Consider the following 8,722-nt stretch of genomic DNA (forward strand, 5'->3'; position numbering starts at 1 on the left):
AAATAAGATTTTGATTAAATTAATTAAATTAACTAAATTCAATAGGTTTAAATCTCCCCGTTTGAAAGTAAGATTTTGATTAAATTAATTAAATTAACTAAATTCAATAGGTTTAATTAAACATAGGTAATACAATAAAAGTAAGCATAGAATTTAGGTTAAAATTAGGGCAACAGTTAGCGTCCGGGTTAACCTAAATAAATAAAAGATAAGGAGTAGGAAGAAGTTGTTTAAGATCAAGGAGAAAGAGTAGGAAGAAGTTGTTTAAGATCAAGGAGAAAGAGTAAGAAGCAGATAAGGTTATATTTGAAAATAAGCATTAATGTTAAAACAGTAAATCCAAGCATCAAGGTTTAGGTTAAAATTAGGACTAAAATAATCACCTGGGTTAACTTTTATATATAAGAAGAGAAGTTGTTTAAGATCAAGGAGAAGGAGTACGAAGAAGATAAGGTTATATTTGAAAATAAGCATTAGGGTTAAAACAGTAAATCCAAGCGTTACAGCTGAGGTTAAAATTAAGGCTAAAATAATCACACGGGTTAACTTTTATATATAAGAAGATATATAAGAAGAGAAGTTGTTTAAGATCAAGGAGAAAGAGTAAGAAGCATATAAGGTTATATTTGAAAATAAGCATTAGGGTTAAAACAGTAAATCCAAGCATTAGGGTTTAGGTTAAAATTAGGGCTAAAATAATCACACGGGTTAACTTTTATATATAAGAAGATAAGAAGAGAAGTTGTTTAAGATCAAGGAGAAAGAGTAAGAAGCAGATAAGGTTATATTTGAAAATAAGCATTAGGGTTAAAACAGTAAATCCAAGCATTAGGGTTTAGGTTAAAATTAGGGCTAAAATAATCACCCGGGTTAACTTTTATATATAAGAAAACTTTTATATATAAGAAGATAAGAAGTGAAGTTGTTTAAGATCAAGGAGAAAGAGTAAGAAGGAGATAAGGTTATATTTGAAAATAAGCGTTAGGGTTAAAACAGTAAATCCAAGCATTAGACTTTAGGTTAAAATTAGGGCTAAAATAATCACCGGGGTTAACTTTTATATATAAGAAGATTGTTCAATATAAGAAAATAAATTGTTATTTTCATAATTTAAATTAGGCTTAAATGCACTTTTCATCCCCTATGTTTTAAAAAGTTGCGATTTTGACCCCTTTTAAAAAAAATGGATATTTTAACCCCCTAATTTTTGGATCTCTTTTGATTAGCTGATTTTGATGGAGATTATGACAATTTCTCAGTCTCTAATGGTGTAAACTGGCATGGGGATAGAATGATGCTGATAAGTGGAGTCCAAACTGACATGATGTAACTTTTGGTCCCCCTAAAGAAGGATCCACTTATCAGTTTGAACTCCACTTATCATGTCAGCTTGGACACCATGCGAGTTTGGACTCCATTTATCAGCATCCTTCTATCCCCATGTCAGTTTACATCATCAGAGACTGAGAAATTGACATAAAATCAGCTAATCAAAAGAGGGCCAAAAGTTAGGGGGTCAAAATATCCATTTTTTTTTATAGGGGGCCAAAATCGCAACTTTTTGAAACATAAGGGGTGAAAAATGCATTTAAGCCTTTAAATTATTAATTGACCAACTCTTACAATTTCAAAAGCTATGGTGGTGTTTGCTTGACAACTTAGAATGTACTTTTCTCTTAAAGTCTCAAGTTCGATTCTCTCGATGACAATATTGGTGGACCAATTTGACTTCATAAAAAAATGATTTCCCATTTGGTGGACCAATTCTCTTTGAAGGGATTGAAGGTCAAAGACGATGGTTGTGAGAAAGTTGCTTTCTCTCCTCTCAGAATTATATCTATCATCTATGTGTTGGCGGTTTTCATATTAGTGTGGCTTGCGACAATGATGGGGGACAGAGAGGCATTTGATGAGTCTGATGCGAGGACGACGTGCGACGATTTCTATAACGAGATCTGAGGGCGATGACAATGGTGTGGGTCGTGGAGAGAGAGGGGGGAGGGGGGGAGGTGAGAACTTGGACCTAAGATCTAAGATAGGAAGTAAGAAGATGACAGAGGTTAGAGACAAAACGAGAGGGAGAGGGGGAAGAAGATGACGGGGGGTGGGGCAGAGGGTGAGGACGGGGGAGATGGTGGTGAGAGATGGTGGTCGGTGGGGAGAGACAGAGGAGTGAGAATTGAGAGAAGGGAGAGACGATGGATTGGATTTGTAAAATAAAAATAAAATAAATGTCACATGCCACATCAGCAGTGGTACAAAAGGTGTACAACATAAAGGCCGTCAACCTATCATTTTCCTTTTATTTAAGCTTGGAACAAAGTCTACTAGTTATCCCATATGCATACTTGATCCTTCAACTAAATTTCACTTGCTTCTTATGGCAGGCAATATGAGTGTTAGTTATCCTCAAGGTCATTAGTTTTCTTTCTTTTGTTTTGTGTTTTTTCATTCGATTTTCTCATGCAACCAAAAAAAATATTTGGGTTGGTTGATTTCTTTTATTTTAGCGGTGGTTCATTTTATTTTGACACCTCTATTTTTATGCTTGAAATATTAAAATCTCAATCTCAACATGTGTAAGTTGATTGTGAACTCATGCACTAAAAATAAAGTCTGTTTGTGTGAAACTTTATTTGCCATCTAAAGAAAAATAATTAGCCATCTTTTTAATTTGTTTCCATTGTTTGCCATCTATATCACGGTTGATGATTTATGGATTTAATTTATGTACACGATCTTAACAAATCATAATCATTAGATCATGGAAAATATTTAACTTTAATCATAAAGTTCATAACTATTTTTAAAGTCACGTACAAGAATGATTGTATATGCAAATTAAAACCTGTGAATTCTACTAATCTTTTCATGTTCATATAAAATCTAACAGGTCGTTCCTTATTCACGAAATTCAGATTGCTAAAAGAATAATGCTAGCAACTTCAAACTATTCCTACGACCCTTAAAGCCACCCATATTATTTGACTGCTGGTACTATTTATACAATGTAACTCCGAGAACCAGCAGCATGTGTAACCTACAAACAAAATTCTAACCCTGTTTCCTCATATCTACACCTAGCTAGCTGAAAATCCTACTGTCTGTTAATCACAGACAAACAACTCACAATGTTTAAGATGAATTCGATCTCCGCAGTTTCCGTTTTGGTCTTGGCTGCTCCGTAATTGGAATGAGGAACTCTTGGAGCTACAAAATAAAAACAAAAAACAAATTGAACAATAATAAGAGGTTAGATTCATATATAGCCAAAATGTGAAAATCTTTTGTATAAAGCTAAAAACCGGTGCATGTGAACAACACTGTCTTAAAATTTAGGTGATGAAGTATTGCAAATATCACATCCCACCAAAGTTCCAAAGGTATCATTAAACTGCAGATCCAACTTAATTAACAACAAGTCTATTTTTTTTTTTTTTGGTATACAATTAACAAGTCTAATTTAGTTGTTTGGTTTAAGTGAGCTTTGCATATTCCAAACAAAAATAATGATCTACAATGCAATATACTAAGCCCTGTATATTGAACAACAAAAATCATGGTCATTGGTCATGGTGCTGTTTAGTTCATAGAGGAAGGAAGAATAGTATGTTGTCATATTAACAGAAGTAATTATGATTAAGACAATAATCATATTAACAGAAGTAATTAAGATGACAATGAAATTAAATGTAAAGTTTTAAGTGAAATAGAGTACAGTACACGTCAAAGAACTTATTTTGGCATTCTTGAAAGTACAGAACATATTTCAATGGTACTTCAATGAAAGTTCAATGCTCAAGATGTATGTATGCCCCCTGCTCTATGTACTAGTAGTTATTGGAAAATATTAACATTGATAAGACAATTTTTAGATCGATTTGTGATGACACATGTATAGTTAAGACATGTGTAGTATAGTAAAGTTATTGTGTATACTGTATGCACCTGACCATTTTTTGGAAGGTTGTAGAAAAACATAATGAGTATGGTCCACTCTCATGCACCTGGTCACTTTTTTTCATATTTGATTTGATAACATCCAAATTTACAACATTTTTCATTTTAACCTCAAGCCTCAACTTTTGTGTACAGCTGAATCCACAGTTATTAAAATATTATAAGTTGAATTTACCTACTTAGATGAAGTTATGTACATGTTCTTGTAGAAAATTGAAATATATAAATAGAAATGCATGACAATTTCAAATAGATCAAATTAAGTGGTAAAAAATTGAGCAGATATACATACTTGTTTGAGCCTCAGCTTTTTCCTCTCAGCCTGCATTCATAACACAATATTACAATAAATTATAAGATTTAAGGCACAAAAGTTAAACAAAAGAACAGCAAAAAAGAATCAACTAGTAAGGAAAATTAAAGAGTTATTATAGCAAAAAGATGTTACTCAAATTCAATTCACCAAGGAAGTTTCAAACTTTTATAGTCAAAAAACCATAAAAGAGGGAGAAATTTATAGAAAGGTGGTATCAATAACAATATTTTACCAAAAAACACAACACATTAATAAATGAAATGCATAACAATAACAATAACCAATATAATATAACCGCACCTGTTCTTCTTCTAACTGCTTATTTTCTATCTCCAAATGCTTAACCAGACTCTCAAGCTCAGTAGTATAAGCCTGTAAATTACACCACAATTTCAATCATTCAACAGCAATTCAAGATTAAACAATGTATATATTATAATAAACTTTTTATAAAGAAATGACAAAACAAAGAAAGGAAAGAATGAGATAAAGAAACCTGTTTGCGTTCTCTTGACCTAGCAGCAGACTCACGATTCTTGATCATTCTTTTCTGTTTCTGAAGAGCAGCTTTATCAAGCGTTTCATCAACAGTCTTTCGTTTTCCCAGAGCAACTTGAAGAGAATGCGAACCGTCATCGACGGCGGAAGAAGAAGAAGGATATTGATGATGAGGGTAAGGAACAGCACCAGCTTTCACCAAGAAATCTTCAAGAGTAACTTCATCACCACCACCGGCACCGCAAGCGGAAAAACCTTCATCAGAAGAAGGATGATGATAATGTTGTTGATGATGAAGATGGTTTGCACCACCTTCAGCGACGATGTCCGTCCAAACATCGTCAATGTTGTTGTTGTTGTTGGATTGTTGTTCTTCCTGATGATGTTCTTGATGATGTTGTTTTGCAGCTTCAATTGCAGCAGGGAAAATGTTCTTGAGAATTTCGTCCATGGTGGTGGTAGATCAAGATCAGAGAGAAGAAAAGAAAAAAAATGATGGAAGAAGAAGAAGGAGATGATATAGAAGAAGAGGCGCGTGGCAGATCCGGATTTGTTGAGAGAACAACAACCTTCGACGACGCCATGCCGAGTTTATAGGAGAGTTCGTTTTGTTTGTTCAGCTTCATTCTGCTTCGGCTTCGGCTTCAACGTCCCTAAGAAAAGATTCAGAAGCAATAGCACAACAATGAAACAATAGCTATGGCCTTTACTTGAGTTTGGATTTTTAACATTAATAATCACATGCATGCTAATCCTTTATATACCTTTTCTTCTCTTCCCCTTCCATATATAAAAGTCTCCAAACTTTACTACTTTTTTTTTTTTTTTTTGTAGTTCTTTCCAATCTTTTATTTATTTACTTTTTGTTTAGATTTTTAAATTGTGTTGGTTTTTTTTCTTTCTAGATTGACTTAAAAAGCCGTAGGTAATTTGTCTAATGATTGATAAAAATTAGTTCGATGAGTAAATTTATGTGTAATAAATGGGGTACAAATTAGTTTTTTTATATGACTTAGATCATCAACAGAGCATTCCATTTTAGGTGCTTAAGTGGGTACACATCATATATTTTATGTTTTTCAATGATATTATTTAATAAACATTAAAGGTTGTTGAATATGTCCTATTAATAACTCAATTTTATTGTATTTCAACAAAGTTTATTGATTTGGGTGCTTAAGTGGGCCGTACTGTACACATCATCTATTTTGTGTACAATTTATTACATATGACCCATGAAAATCAAAGAGAGAGGGTGCTTACATAGTCACCCTTCTCTATAAGCACCAAACATTTTCTTTGTACAATGTGGTGCTTATTTATTTCGGTGCTAAATAGGTGTAGCATCTACTTGGTAGATGCTTTTATAAATGGGTCATGTTATCTTGTGCCTTAAGTGCACAAGTTAAGGAACTAAAAAGAGAAATAATAAATGAATTTTGTATTGAAAATATAAATTCTTCAACTTTTACATCATTGAATACACAAGTTTCAAGAAAATACTTATATTTTTAGCTTATTAACTTGTGCCTTGAGGGCACATGTTAACATTTCCCTTTATAAATATACTTATTGATCAATGATTATTAATGTTGGATAAATTGTCCACAATTTACGATAAAATATTTATTGATTATTGTGTGTGTGAAGAATGAGGATAGTATATTTCATTAATGGACATCAATTTTAATAGTCAGAACTTAGCGTCGTGGAAGTAAGGAAGTCCCGACAAAGGGAGGAACCACACATGTCAAGTCCTCACGAAAAAATTAAAAGAAGCGCAGAGACGACAAACCCGTGAAAGAAAGTTGGGGCCTAGAAAGCCGCTTTAGTAAGTACATGCCCATGGTATCATCCAGGGAATGTATTATTGTCGAATGTGTCAACACAAAGTTTAAATATAGTGCAATTCACCTCCCTTGACCATTCGTCCCAAAACCAGAATCCGAGAAGTCAAAGAATTCTCGTTTCACAAAAGTCACAAGCATAATATTGGCGATTGCATCCATGTCAAGGATGTGACTGAGCTTCTCATAAAACTAAGAAAATTAAGGCAATATACTAGCAAAACTATACTCAAAAGTGAAAGTTTCACTCGAATTCTCCTCAGCCCTGCAAGGCAGTGGACACTAATGCTTTAACATCAACAAAGGATAACGAAAGGAACGACGCCTACAAGAGCATAATCTCATAGTTATGGTGATAACAAGATAAGAAGATTCAAATCAATGGATACATCTTCCTGCAATAATGGAGATAATAGGAGGCCCATTTTTAAGTTTTAGGTAGAATTTCCATGTTGCAATGGTCGTGTCAGTGGAGGTCCCAACAACATCATTATGAGATACATCAAAAGAAAATTTCAGAAATTGAAAAAGGTCACTCGCCATTCGATAACATCTGTAAAAACAACAAGAAGACCCCATTTATCTTTCTACAATAAAGAGATACTCGGGGGAACACCAAATTTTAAATTTCCACTACTAATTCAAGCCTACATGCTCAACTTCCATATGTAGAGAGTACTCATAGACTAAAGTTGCTTTTGTGATATCATGTCATCAGATCTATTATGCATATTGCAAGGAATCGAGACAAATTATGGGTCATATATCGGGTCCAACTTACAAGCCTTCAATGGATCCACTAGACCATGGGAGTATGTCGAGGTCCTGCTCACATTCAGATATAAAAAAATAAAAGAGAACAGTTAAGGCACAATTTCTCGTTGTAGACTGCATGTCTTCGTATAATTGTATCGTTAAAAGGATGATGATAGAGGTGACACTTTCCTTTTCAATTGTCTTTTCATCGGTTCTTTTATAAATCAAATACCATAAACAGTCAGGCGAGATAGCCACTTTCCACGACAACATCGAAGCTGCAGGAAGATGCTTCATGGTTGCGTAAAATAAGCATGACACCTTACTTCTACAAAAATGCCCAAAATGGGAAAAGCTAACTGCAAAGCCAAGAACAAAGACCAAACATTTTTAAGTTAGCATGATTGAGATCGAATCCTAATTCATCTAGTTGGACCTACAAAACGAAAACAAGAAAAAAAAATGAAATTCTACGACCCATTTCAGATGGGGAGTTTTCTATAAGTATACCATCAAGATATGAGTTTACCTTCCAAAGCTCGTGAAAATGGAGCTGATTGCGTGCTTGAGAAAGAATGTCGACATTTTTCGCATGGACAACAACAAATATATCTGACATCAATCATAAAATATCTTGCCACTAGTTGACAATAGACCCTCGACAAAAGCACTGGCCCAACGACGTAGGAAGCAGTTCTTCGAGAAAGAAGAGGTTGTCGAAAATGTTGGAAGATACCTCCTAGAGAAAAATTTCATTTTTGAGGCCAAGTACCATTTGGTTCTTTAATGTTGTTATATTTGTTAAAAAAAATTAATGGAAAATGACAAATGTTTGTTGACTATATTGATCTTATTTGGTTTGCGCTCAGGGGCGAAGCTATTTGTTGCCAAGGGGTAGCTTTGGCTACCCCAACAAATATATTTTTCTTTGACTAAGTATATTTTGATATTAGCTACCCCAATAATATATATTTAGCTACCGCAAAAGAGATTATTTGTTAAAAATCAGCAGAAATAGGAAAACCAAAATATATTCACTTGTTTAATAGATATATTTCGTATTATTTTGACACTTTTGATCTCTTAAACAAATAAAAATAGAGCTTAGTTAACAATAAAATTGTCAAAAACAGTTAAATTATATTTTATTTCATTTATTTAGATTTGGCCCCCACGTGGAAACATAGCTAGCTTCGCCGCTGTTGCCCTAATGATAGGTATCACTCACTGGCCTTAATAAGTTAGTAGATAATTCGTGTGGCTTTAAGTTATATCGCATATGGGCGCTTATTCCGGGTACAATCAAATACCTATGATCGAAATCGACAATAAAAACAAGTGTTCA

At 33.6% G+C, this 8,722-nt stretch overlaps 1 pseudogene across 1 annotated transcript; it reads right to left on the bottom strand.

Annotated features, from left to right (window-relative positions):
• Positions 1 to 2,740: 2,740 nt before the first annotated feature.
• On the bottom strand, positions 2,741 to 5,528 carry LOC146932746 (bZIP transcription factor 12-like; annotated as a pseudogene). The gene is made up of 4 exons (XR_015008404.1): positions 4,773 to 5,528; positions 4,577 to 4,648; positions 4,253 to 4,282; positions 2,741 to 3,210 (listed from the first exon to the last, which is right to left on the bottom strand). The product of XR_015008404.1 is annotated as a bZIP transcription factor 12-like (transcript).
• Positions 5,529 to 8,722: the final 3,194 nt, after the last annotated feature.

Source organism: Medicago sativa, chromosome 4 (genome assembly GCF_051527215.1).
Source record: "Medicago sativa cultivar Bolivia chromosome 4, Bolivia_mono, whole genome shotgun sequence".
NCBI classification, from domain to species: Eukaryota; Viridiplantae; Streptophyta; class Magnoliopsida; order Fabales; family Fabaceae; genus Medicago; species Medicago sativa.